Genomic DNA, 13,065 nt, shown 5'->3' on the forward strand with positions numbered 1-13,065 from the left:
TTTTTGTTTTGTTTCTTAGAGTCTTTTTGTGCCTCTACTTGAGTTTAAAAAATCCTTTATTAGGTATACTTTCTTAGGTTATAAATGGAGAATCTATGCCTTTATTAGTCTCTGACGGTTGTTTTCAGCTTAGAGTATTCGTAATCAAATAAAGTTCCTTCAAATATAGTTGTTTTTTCTATCCCCTGGCCTTGAAGCTCAGGAGATGATCTTTTAGATTGTAATTTCTTTTGAGTTGTGTTCTTGTTTGTTTCTTTCAATTTGTTCATGGAACCAATACTTCCTTAGAATTCTTTAACCAACATCAGACTGGTATTAGAGCCAAAAGATCCAACTTTTTTCCATGGATGCAAGTTCCTAGGCTCAAGCCAACTTAATAGATTGCTGAGATCCCAACAAGAATTGAAAGACTTGCTGTAAAAGTGAAAAACCTACGATAAGATCGTGTAGGAACCCAAGAAAGGTGTTAGAAAGGTGATGGAGAGCCCTTAAATCTATTGAAATGAGGTATTGAGGAGGAAGAATACCCTTTTTACGAGACTACTAACTTGTTTTACAATCCCATGCAACATGAGCATCATAAACCAAGTAAATGAGAACAGCGGTTGGCAAGAAAACTAGATCTAATTGTTGGAATCAAGAAGGAGGTTCTGGATTTTCATAGAAAGATGCATGCGGGGTATCTGCATGAGTGGAATTGATTATTGAGAATTTTTTCGACTAGAAACCCATGGCTAATGTGAGAAAAAGCATCCTTCATGGAATAATAAGCTAAGGAAGTTGACGAAATCAATCTTTTCTTGAAACTTTGAAAGAGGAAGGCTCAACAATTAAATGGCATGTCGCAGGATAAGGAATTACATGAGATGACGCTGAAGAAGAGATGGATGATGAGCAAAGTCACATATTAATTGTGCATGAAAGCCTTGGGATTGTCATTGCCATGAATGAGGAGAAGACTACTATAATCACTCAAGCAAGCAAGATAGCAGATAAAATTTGTGTTCCTTTTGTAAGGATTAGGTCATGTGGTTTATCAATGTCTGATTAGAATTTGTGCCAAAGACAGAAGAACCACCTGGACATGGTCAAGAAGATATAAAATGGGGGAAGAATAATGCTGTTAAAGCCTCTTTATGTTTATTGTTAATGTTATTGGGCATAATTAGTTGGGCCTAGTTTATTTATCTAGTTGTCTTACGGTTGAGGTCCATCTCTTCCCTATATATATTGTATCTCTTTCTCTTTTCAAAGAAGAAGAAATTATTCTTTCTCTCAACATGGTATCAGAGCGTGAAGCCGTAACCTAGCGCCCCTTCCTTTGAAACCTGCTGCCATCTTCTTCTTCCTAGCAACCGTCCCTACCTTCCTCCTCTTCGCTCTCAACCTGTAGCCTCTCCATCTCCAGCAACCTCCGGTACCTGTTGGCTGCTACTCTTCTCCCTACTGTTGCTGTTGGCAGCCCCTTCTTCCTCCCATTGCTGTCGGCAGCCTTCATGCATCGTGCAGTGATAGCCTAGACCTCTCCATGCCCTGTCCAGTGCTTTCCGAGAGCCTCCCTGCTACCGACCAGCCTTGATATTTTCTGGATCATTCTTTATATGATCTAAATCCTGTTTTTTTATACAACCTATCATCCGAGACCATGTCAGAGACAGAAAAAGCTTCGGACTCTCTTGGAGATTTGAGCCGTAGTGCTCCTGGTGTTTATCCCTCTTTTCCGACAAATCCCATCAAGTTAGATGGCTCCAACTATCTGATTTGGTCTCGCTCTTGTTACCTTACCATTGTTTCACGTGGTCTTACTAGCTACCTTACCGGAGAGAGCGTGCAACCTACTATCGGAGATGATGCTATCCGCAAGTGGATCTCCGAGAATGCCTTGGTTATGGCTTACCTTGTCAATTCAATGACTGACTCTATCGCCCGTGGCTACTTATTTTTTGACACAGCAGCCAAGATTTGGGAGGCTGCTAAGGACACTTATTCTCAAGTGGGCAATGATGCCCAAATCTATGAACTCCAGCAAAAAATTCATGAAACCAAGCAAAGGGAGCTGTCCTTATCTCAATATTATTCTGAGTTACGTAGTCTATGGCATGAACTGGATTTTTATGATGATTTTCATCCTACCAACCCTCTTGATGCTGCTGCCTTTCGGAAAAGGGTGGACAAATTTCGTGTTTTTGAGTTCCTAGCAGGTCTTAATATGGAGTACGATCAGATTAGGGCCCAAATCTTGTGTCGTGTGCCTTTCCCGACCTTGGAACAATCCTATGCCGTGATCCATCTAGAGGAGAAGCGTCGGAGCGCGATGCATCAACCCGTTGTCCCAAAGCGCTCTGCCCTTTATACTATTGCTGGAAGCGAATCTCGCAGTCGTTCTGGAAATGACAAACAGATTGTGAAGTGTGATTATTATGGAAAAGAACGTCACACCCGTGAAACTTGTTACAAACTTCATGGACGCCCTTCCAATGCTGGCCGTGGCCACGGACGGGGCCGTACCGGGCCTCAGGTGCACTTAAGTGAAGCCCCAGGTCAGCAACTAGCTGCTCCATCAGACTCTTTATCTGCTGCTGAGTTGACTAGTCTGCGCCTCCTCTTAGCACGCAACGTAGACAACCCTAGCACCTCCACATCATCGACCTCGGGCACTTTGACCTCTAATTTCGCACAGTCAGGTAGTTTTTTCGGTGGTTTATGTAAATCTTCTTGGCTGTGGATCCTTGATTCAGGTGCCACGCATCATATGACCGAAGATATTACGTTTTTGGCTGATTATTCTCGTCCTCCTAAACCTGATTGTGTTACTGTTGTTGATGGTTCTTTAGCCCCTATCGCCGGCCAGGGCTCGGTGTCTATTACCTGTGATATTACTCTATCATCTGTTTTACATGTTCCTACGGTTTACACTAATCTCGTATCAATTGGTTCCCTGACTCGTGATCTGAAGTGCTAAGTGGTTTTTTTCCCATCTTATTGTATTGTTCAGGACTTGGCAATGGGACGGGAGATTGGTCGTGGTAGAGTAGAGGGGGGCTTATATGTGTTCGATTCACCACCATCAGCTCATCTTGTCACTCCAACTTCCTCGGCTACCCTATCTGAGCTCCATGTTTGGCATCGCCGTTTGGGACATCCACCGCTTGGAACTTTAATAAAGATTTTTCCAGATTTAGTTGACAAATGCAGTAGTCAAAATTTCTTTTGTGATTCTTGTGTTCTAGCAAAACAAACTCGTGTCACTTATTCTTCTATTAATAATAAAAGTGATGCACCTTTTGCTCTTGTGCATTCGGACGTTTGGGGCCCTGCTCGTGTTTCCTCCATTTCAGGTCACCGTTGGTTTGTGACATTTATTGATTGTTGTACCCGCACTACTTGGGTTTATTTACTGCATCAGAAGAGTGATGTTTTCCAATGCTTTCAGCAGTTTTTGGCAATGATTCAGACACAATTTGATGGCAAACTTCATATTCTTCGAAGTGACAATGGGACGGAGTACACCAGATCAGCTTTTCAGGCTTTTTTACATGACCGTGGTATTCTCCATCAGACGCGCTGTGTTAATACTCCTGCGCAAAATGGTGTGGCGGAACGCAAGAATCGCCACCTCTTAGAGGTGGCTTGTTCCTTCATGTTTGCCATGAATGTTCCAGCTCAATATTGGAGTGATGCTATTTTGAGTGCAGCTTATTTGATCAATCACCTCCCATCACGCATTCTCCAATATCGCTCTCCCATTGAGGCTCTTACCGGTTCCCATAAGTTTTTGGTCCCTCCGAAGGTGTTTGGGTGTGAATGTTTTGCTCGTATTGCTCACCCGGCCAGTAAGCTTGCCCCTCGCAGTATCAGGTGTATTTTTTTGGCCTATTCTCCCACGCAGAAAGGCTACAAGTGCTATTGCCCTTCCACTCGGCGCTATTTTATTTCCATGGATGTTATCTTTCATGAGTCTCGGCCGTTTTACTCGCGGACACCTCTTCAGGGGGAGTCTACTCATGGTGAAGATGTGTCCTCCAGTTTGGATGTGATACCCTTGCAGGGGGAGTTAATTTCTGACATTTCTGGTAAAAAATCAGATGCTACAGCTACTGCCAATACAGAAAACACAGCCCCACCAGCAGCTCCAGTAGACTCAGCTAGTGCTAAAAGTCCTGATTCTGTCAATACAGAAAATTTAGCAAAAGCCTCTCAGATTCAGGAACAGTTTCGGTACCCGATTGTGTTCCACCGACAGAATTTTCGTGAAGCCCCCTCTATCACTACTCTACTCTTCAAACAATCTCCTCCTGCTAGTCGTATAACCGCAGTTTCGGGTAATGGTACCTCCTCTCAGATTATTGATAATGATGATACAACTAATGACTTACCAATTGCACTTAGGAAAGGCAAACGTTCATGTACGCATCATCCCATATCCAATGCTGTGCCATATGATAGATTGTCTTCATCTTACCGTGCCTTTTATTTATCTCTGTTGTCCACAGCTGTCCCCAGAACATGGCAAGAGGCCCTAGCTAACGAAAAGTGGAAGGAGGCTATGTTAGAAGAGTTGAGAGCTCTTAAGAAAAATGGTACTTGGGAGTTAGTTCATCTTCCCCGAGAAAAAAGTACCGTTGGATCCAAGTGGGTATTTGTTGTCAAACAAAAGGCCGATGGAACCATTGACCGCTACAAAGCTCGTTTGGTGGCCAAGGGGTACACCCAAATCTATGGCCTTGATTATACTGAGACATTCGCACCGGTTGCCAAGATGAACACTATTGGAGTTTTTATCTCATGTGCTGTCAATCTTAGATGGGACTTACAGCAGCTGGATGTGAAGAATGCCTTCCTTCACGGGGAACTTGAAGAAGAGGTGTATATGGACATTCCCCCAAGTTATTTTGGCCCGGAGACAGAAGGTCGAGTGTGCAAACTCAAGAAGGCATTATATGGCTTAAAATAGTCCCCTAGAGCCTGGTTTGGGCGATTTCAAAGGGCTATGATTGTTTTTGGTTATACTCAGAGTAATGCTGATCATACCTTATTCATCAAACGATCAGGTACTCAGATTGTTGTTCTCATTGTATACGTCGATGATATTGTAGTGACAGGGAATGATGCAGTCGAAATTTCTCGTCTTAAACAATATCTGGGGAGAGAATTCGAAATTAAAGACCTAGGAGCTCTTCGGTATTTTCTAGGTATCGAAGTCGCTCGATCTGAAAAAGGAGTATTTCTCTCCCAATTGAAGTATATTATGGATCTTTTGGCTGAGGTTGGGATGCTTGGATGCAAGCCATTTGAAACCCCTATTGAGGCCAATGGCCACTTGCGATCTAAAGAGGAAAGCACATCGTTGGTAACTTACGATAAAGGAAGTTACCAACGATTGGTAGGTCACCTAGTTTATCTCTCCCATACTCGACCTGATATAGCATATGCAGTGAGCTTGGCGAGTCAATACATGCACGATCCATACTCCTCGCACCTTGAGGCGGTTCATAGGATTCTTCGTTATTTGAAATCTGCTCCAGGGAAAGGGATTTTATTTGCACCCCATGGTCATCTTTCTGTGGAGTCTTATACGGATGCTGATTGGGCTGGATCTTTGGATGATAGACGATCTACTTCCGGTTACTGTAATCTTGTTGGAGGTAACCTAGTCACCTGGCGCAGTAAAAAGCAAGCTGTGGTTTCCCGCTCAAGTGCCGAGGCAGAATTTCGTGCTATAACTCAAGGAGTTTGTGAACTACTTTGGCTTAAGACCCTTCTCGTTGATCTCGGAGTTGCTGTTCCACAGCCAATGCGACTTTATTGTGACAGCAAGTTTGCTATAAGCATTGCTCATAATCCGGTACAACATGATCGCACCAAGCACGTGGAGATTGATCGTCATTTTATAAAGGAAAAATTGGACAACAACCTCATCAACTTGTCCTTTGTTGTCTCTACGGATCAGCTTGCTGACATCTTCACCAAAGGCTTGAACGGGCGCACGTTTCATACCATTCTCTGCAAGTTGGGCATATCCAATATCTATGCTCCAACTTGAGGGGGAGTGTTAAAGCCTCTTTATGTTTATTGTTAATGTTATTGGGCCTAATTAGTTGAGCCTAGTTTATTTATCTAGTTGTCTTAGGGTTGAGGTCCATCTCTTCCCTATATATATTGTATCTCTTTCTCTTTTCAAAGAAGAAGAAAATATTCTTTCTCTCAACAAATGCTAACCATATGATCACCCAAGCTGATGGTGTTGATTGTTTGCATCACTGTCAAGATACGATGAAGTCAACGTTGCAGTTGAAGAAAGTAATCGACAATATCAAGATGTAGAAGACTGACGTTGACAATGCAAAGTGTACATCAGAGGTGATGAAATTTGTAATAAAGTTGACTTCTTACCAAAGGAACGAATTGATATTGTTGTTGATGCATGAATGTGAAATTTTGTGGAACCAATGCCAACTATTCTAATAGTTTAAGTTATTAAACAAAGATGTGGTTTAGTATTTAAATATCTTCACACTTCCCATTACGTGTAGGTGGGACTTTGACCAAAGTTCAAGCTCCCTGTTCGCAAAATTCATGTACCATTATTAGTCCGGTCTACATAATGAATAGACATACTCACCCTTATACTATTTCCTATTCCTAAGACTCCCCCTCAAGCTGGAGTATAAAGATCATGTATGCCAGCTTGTTATATATATACTTGACTTGTGGACCACGGAGAGCTTCAATGAATACATCAGGTCATTGATCACTAGTCCTAACAAATGCAGTCATGATTTCCTGAGACTAGCTTTTCTTGAACAAAGTATCTCTATATGTTTCGTCCTTTCAAGAAAAAACAGAATTTGAAGCTATATCTATAGATGCCTAATTATTACAAGACAATTTCATGGGCTGTGATTGTGTCATACCCAATTCCTTCAACAATTGCTTCTTCCAAATTAGCTCACAAGTGGTTATGACCATAGCTCTATATTCAGCTTTCACACCAGAACGAGCTACAACGTTATGTTCTTGCATTTCCATGAGACCAAATGTCCTCCGTTGAACACGCAATACCAGCCCAGTCAGCATCAGTGTAGCCAATTACCTGAGTGTGGTATCTATACCCATATAATAGTCCTTTGCCTGGTGCGACTTTAACATACTTTACAATTCGAACCACTGCTTCCCAGTGAATTTTGCCAGTGAATCCATTTCATGACTCTAACTTGATATTCAATTAGTGTCACAGGACCCACCGTTTGGCTGCTGAAACAACCTGGCTCATGCTCACCCTTAACATGGATTGTGTCTTGATAATACGTTTCAACCTCGACAACACCCCTATATCCATAGGTTGCAGTCAACTTTCAGATACTCCACGCTAGTTCAAATATGCTTTTCCCGCTGCAAAGCTTGCACAGCCTGCACTGGGTATATTATTTATGTCATCACATTCCACTCAGTTTTTGACAACTAACTATAGCTTAAGAACAAATAATTCATAATCTAGGTTAGTGCCTTTTGACTTCGACAGAGATGGGAAGGTGAAATAATGGAACAAAGAGCACAACAAGGTCAAACTAGAATAGTTTTGGAGCTGGATCAGAATGGTCGTGTTCTAGGGTTTGGAGACATCTAAATGCTGTAAAAAAGATGTGGGTTGTGAGAGCTCAGCTGTAAGTTGCTCATAAAGCTATACAGATTTCAAAATTCGGAACTTCATTCAGAAAATTATGCTAGCAAATGTGAACTGAATAAGACATAATATGCATTTTTATTACAAATTTTGCAAGTGATGACCCAGCTGCCAATAGGGAAGCGGATATTATGTTGCGCTTTTTACTATCCCGTCGTCCTTACTTAAATTGTTTTGGCTCCGACACATAATTTTTTTCGGCTGATGGTTGAAATAAATGTATGTGACATTCACTATCTTTCACTGCACAAGCATTTATGTGGATAATCTTTTTGTCTGGCACTTATCATTTCTGAATGTTATTCTTGTTAGGCTGTGCATATTGAGTTAGCTTCTTTCAACTCAAGACTATGGTGCTCGTGCCTGTCTACCACCATCATTGGATTGAATTGCCAAGGACACATTTTAACGAGAAATGAGCATGGTGCAGCTGAAGGCACCCAGATTCTTCCGCATACGATATTCTTTACAAAGACTAGCTTTGGGAGTTTGATCTTTTTGGATTCGGTTTCTACTTCTGCAGTTTCCATTCAGAAAACATATTCACGAAAAATTTTGCCCGCACAGGGATCATCATTGGCTTTGGACATCTGCAATGCTCTGCAACTTTTGAAGAGTTTTACCTTCCACCCATCATGTTTGCTGAGAAATGTGTGATTGAACTCCTCATTTTTGTCTTAAACATTTTCGTAATCAATGAGTTTGTTCACTCGTCCAAATTTAAGCTTTTTTTTATGCGCATCCAAAAAGGGTTTATCAAATTTCAAACTTTTCTTGTAGTTGTGGGTTCGAAGCCCAAAGTAGTTTTGAAACTAGATTGTACTTGTACGTCATGAAAATGAAAGGTACAAAATGTGGGTGAGAATCCGTCTGGAGTGCAAATATTATTTTGATTAAGAAACTGAATTTTTCCCTTGATCAGCAGCGTCTTCATGCGTTTAACCCTTACATGTACTTTTGCTCAAACTAATCCGTGTTGGTTGCAGGGACTTCGAGAAGATCATATTAGGCCCGGGGCCGAAACTCGGCTCGAGAGCTGGATGCCACCTGATCAGACCGGTTTTCGGGTCCAGTAAGTGAGCGTTCAGCTCATGACTAGAGGGTTCAGTAAGGTGTCCATGCATGTCTTAAGATCTGTTTACTTCGACATAAGTCGGAATATGTCGGGCTTCGACTTGAAGCTTGATTCGTTATTCGGACATTCTCGGTATATCGGATCACTTAAGTGCCATCGTTGCCGGAAATTATTTTTTATTAATTTCTCGCCAGCGTACCGAATCAGCATATATAGCCCCCAAAACGATGTCGTCTATGCGTTTTTTCCTGAAATATAAAATCCTAAACCACAATTTGCAAGACAATTCCCAAATTGAAAACCTTAGATTGACCACAACCCCCATTTTCGATTTGACCCCCAATGCAGATGGACATATGTTATGGTATAATTGTTGGGATTTTGGAACAAAAATCCCATAGAATTGAATGAGAAGTGTGTGGTTGAAAGTGTCCCACATAGGGTGAAGAGAGATAGGAGATGGGTTCAAATAGTTGAGCCTCACAAATGGGTTTGGACCCCAAGGGGTACCCCACTTTTGTGGAAGAGAGAGGACCTACGTCAAGCTAGGTCGGTCCAACCCCCCGCGCGTGCGCCGCCGTCCGTCCGGCTCGGTTCCGGGTCCACTCTCTATCGGTTTTTATTTTTTCCGAACAGACACGTTTAGAATTTATTTATTTTTTTATTTTTTGGACAAATAAACATGTCTGTTCGTGAGGTTCAGTTCGCCCGAACGGAAAACCGAAGCCCTTCGCGACTGTTCACGAACCGAACCGGTTCAAGTAAACATTCGCTACTGTTCACGAAAATCCGCAACTCTTCATTTTTCGCCACTTGAATAAGACCGAACAGTTTAGTTCGGAATAGACATCACTTCGTGGCATTCATTTTTCGCGACGCACTCTAGACATTTTTCACTTCATCAACTTGTGCGATTGTTCTGCAAAATTGCGTTCGAAGGAGTCCTTCGGATACGTACCGCTTTGGAGGAACGAGATCCGTTCTATCTTGGGAGATGATTGTCCACTATCCTCGGGTACTGATTGAGGGGCCAAATTCGTCTTAAGGACACGACGTTAATTCGTTGGGCTCGGATCAACATTCTGCTTATTTGGTTGTACTGCTTTCAGGTTAGTTTTCCTAACGTTTGATTTTAATCTCTGATATACGAACTTAGCCGAACAACAATCTTAAGACAAATTTGCGTTGAATTGTTATTCTGTTTTCGAATTTTCTTCGGTTCTGTTCGTATATTCTTATGTGTTGTTCGTTGAGTTTTTCTATCCAATATCGGTTTGCCGTTTCTTTAAGTCGAACCTTTGTTTTTTGTATGTTCGCTTAGTTTTTGCCGAATTTCTATCACATCGTTCAATTCTGCTTGTGTCGAAATTCTATTACAATATTCGGAAATTTTCGTATTCAGAATACGATTCTGTTCATACAATTTTTCGTTACAATTTTTCGATTCTATTCGTGAACAAATTTTTTCATTTCTGTTCGTATTGAAATTCTCAATTCTGTTCATGACCAATCGATTCTGTTCATAGTCATATATTTCCGATTCTGTTCGTGAATATGTTATGTGTTTATATTTCAGAAATGGCTTCGGCTTCGACTCCGGTTAATCCTATTCCGAATCACAGAGAAAAGCCAGAAAAGTTCAATGGTACGGATTTCAAGAGATGGCAACAAAAGATGTTGTTCTATCTCACGACCTTGAACCTGGCTAGATTCCTCAATGAGGATGGTCCTAAATTGGACGTTGGAGAGACAAATAAAGAAAAGCTCGCTGCTGTGGATGCATGGAATCATTCTGACTTCCTGTGTCGTAACTATGTCCTCAACGGTCTGGACAATACTCTCTATAACGTCTATAGTCCGCTAAAAACGGCTAAGGAGTTATGGGATAGTCTGGACAAGAAATACAAAACCGAAGATGCCGGATTGAAGAAATTCATTGTCGGTAAATTTCTGGACTTCAAGATGGTTGATTCAAAGACCGTCTTAAGTCAGGTTCAAGAGCTTCAAGTGATTATGCATGATATTCATGCTGAAGGAATGACTCTAAGTGAGACATTTCAAGTGGCTGCCTTCATTGAAAAACTGCCATCATCCTGGAGAGATTTCAAGAATTATCTCAAACACAAGAGAAAGGAGTTGTCACTTGAAGACTTGATTGTTCGGTTGAGGATAGAGGAAGACAATAGAAATTCCGAGAAGAAAGTTGGCAGCAATTTGGCGGTCTCAAGAGCCAATGTTGTTGAAGAAGGATCAAAACCCAACAAGAAGAGGAAAATGCCTAGCAAGTCGGAGAGGGATTCACCCAAGGCCGAAGAAGTTCGTTGGCAAGTGCTTCAAGCGTGGCAAGTCCGGACATCGAGCCAAAGCTCCAGAGCCAAGAAAAGACAGAAAACTCAGGCTAATGTGGTGAAAGAAATTTCCAATGGTGTTGATGATATCAATCTAACTGCCATGATATCCGAGTGTAATATGGTGGGAAACCCCAAGGAGTGGTGGATTGATACTGGAGCAATTCGTCATATCTGTGCAAACAGATCGATGTTCTCGTCCTACACAAGTGTGGGGGGTGATGAAAAACTTTATATGGGTAATTCATCAACCTCTAAGGTTGAAGGTGTTGGAAAGGTTGCTCTAAAGATGACATCTGGGAAAGTTGTGACACTAAATAATGTGCTACATGTGCTAGACATACGCAAGAATTTAGTGTCCGGATCTCTTCTTAGCAAGAATGGCTTCAAGCTGGTTTTTGTATCCGATAAGTTTGTACTCTCCAAGAATGAGATGTATGTAGGAAAGGGTTACCTTAGTGATGGTCTTTTCAAGTTGAATGTAATGACTGTTGTACCCAATGATGTTATGAATAAAGTTGTTTCTGCTTATGTGCTTGAGTTTCCTAATTTATGGCATGCTAGATTAGGACACGTTAACTATAAGTCGATAAAGAAATTAATGAATATGGGACTGTTGCCGAAATTTGATTGTTCAAGTGAGAAATGCCAAGTGTGTGTTGAATCTAAATTTTCTAAGCCTCCTTTTCATTCTGTAGACAATAGAGTCTTAGAACCTTTAGATTTGATACACATAGATATATGCGATATGAAATCAATACCGTCAAGAGGTGGTAATAAGTATTTTATCACATTTATAGATGACTGCTCGAGGTATTGTTATGTTTATTTGCTTAGTAGCAAAGATGAGGCTGTGAATGCTTTTAGAATTTATAAGTCCGAAGTTGAAACTCAGTTGAATAAGAAAGTTAAAATGATAAGAAGTGACAGAGGAGGTGAATATGAATTTCCTTTTGAGGAAATTTGTACTGAGTTTGGTATCGTTAACCAAATGACTCCTCCTTATACGCCGCAATCTAATGGAGTGGCGGAAAGGAAAAATCGGTCTTTAAAGGAAACAATGAATACATTGTTGAATAGTTCCGGTTTACCACAGAATTTGTGGGGGGAAGCTGTTTTGACGGCGAATTTTATTTTAAATAGAGTACCCCACAGAAAGACACAACAAACTCCCTATGAGAAATGGAAAGGCAGAATGCCTAACTTGAATTATTTCAAAGTGTGGGGGTGTTTGGCTAAAGTTGCGGTTCCTAAGCCTAAAAAGGTTAAGATAGGACCAAAGACTGTTGACTGTGTATTTATTGGATATGCTCAGAATAGCAATGCATGTCGTTTTCTTGTTCACAAGTCAGAGATCCCAGATATACATGTTAATACGATCATTGAATCAAGGGACGCTTCGTTCTTTGAAAATATATTTCCGTATAACATAGTATATGAGCCAATTGATAATAACAAGAGGCCTCGAGATACTATATCTAGAAGTGATCCAATGGAGGATGAACCTAGACGTAGTAAAAGACAAAGGACTTCCACGTCTTTTGGACCTGATTTCTTAACGTATCTGTTAGAGAATGAGCCTCGGATATTCAAAGAAGCTGTGACTTCGCCAGAAGCCCCGTTCTGGAAAGAAGCTATCAATAGTGAAGTTGAATCCATATTGTCAAACCATACATGGGAATTGGTTGACCTTCCTCCTGGTAAAAAACCACTACAATGTAAGTGGATTTTCAAGAGGAAAATGAAAGCGGATGGTGCTATTGATAAATATAAGGCTAGGCTTGTAGTAAAAGGATACAAGCAACGAGAAGGTCTTGATTATTTTGATACTTATTCACCTGTTACTAGAATTACATCCATAAGGATGCTAATTGCCATAGCAGCGGTATATAAGCTTGAAATCCATCAAATGGACGTTAAGACGGCCTTCTTAAACGGGGATTTGGAAGAAGAAATAT

The sequence above is a fragment of the Syzygium oleosum genome, unplaced genomic scaffold (genome assembly GCF_021117445.2).
Source record: "Syzygium oleosum isolate NSW1041296 unplaced genomic scaffold, Sole_v2.1 Sole_v2.01, whole genome shotgun sequence".
Lineage (NCBI taxonomy): Eukaryota > Viridiplantae > Streptophyta > Magnoliopsida > Myrtales > Myrtaceae > Syzygium > Syzygium oleosum.